The 559-nt window shown below is 40.1% G+C and overlaps 1 long non-coding RNA gene across 1 annotated transcript in view; it reads right to left on the bottom strand.

The window, feature by feature from the left end:
- The window catches only part of LOC109299443, a 16,106-nt gene extending 15,993 nt beyond the window's left edge, over positions 1 to 113 (bottom strand). The window contains exon 1 of the long non-coding RNA XR_002097848.1: positions 103 to 113. This is a non-coding gene — a long non-coding RNA (uncharacterized LOC109299443). The remainder of the gene's footprint in view (positions 1 to 102) is intronic.
- Positions 114 to 559: the final 446 nt, after the last annotated feature.

Genomic DNA, 559 nt, shown 5'->3' with positions numbered 1-559 from the left:
TCCCTTCCGACCCTAGAAACTATGAAACTATGAAAGTAAGCTCTATTAGGTAGTCTCCTACAAGAAGCAAAGCTGTGTTGTTTAAAAGAAGCAGTTGATCACATGCTGTAGTAAACGGTGTTGGGACTAACATGATACAGCAATCACCAAAGTATTTGATTACTTTGGTTCCGGTAGTTTTGACTTTTTGCCCACTGAGTAGTTTGCTTTCTCCACTGCTATTTGTTGTGAAACCAAGAAGCCAAAGGCTTAGCAAGCTCATTCATAGCTGTTCCAGGATGTAAGATATTAAACTGTAGCTGTAGATAATGTTGTCTCTAGAGTACTGGCTTTGCTTCTTCATATAGGTACATTATAGAGGAGATGCAGGTGACTTGACAAGAGTAAAATTTAATTGCTCATATTTATCAAACAATTATTTTCCTATTAGTTTCACTTAACAGTAGGGGGATCTCATCCTTCACAGTTTCATAGTTTCTAGGGTCGGAAGGGACCTAAGTAGATCATCTAGTCTGACCCCCTGCCATGGGCAGGAAAGAGTACTGGGGTCAAACGACCC

Source organism: Gavialis gangeticus, unplaced genomic scaffold, assembly GCF_001723915.1.
Source record: "Gavialis gangeticus isolate Ggan-Ray unplaced genomic scaffold, GavGan_comp1, whole genome shotgun sequence".
In the NCBI taxonomy this organism is placed as follows: domain Eukaryota; kingdom Metazoa; phylum Chordata; order Crocodylia; family Gavialidae; genus Gavialis; species Gavialis gangeticus.
Note: the sequence above shows the minus strand (reverse complement) of the source record. Positions and strands in the feature narration are given on the sequence as shown.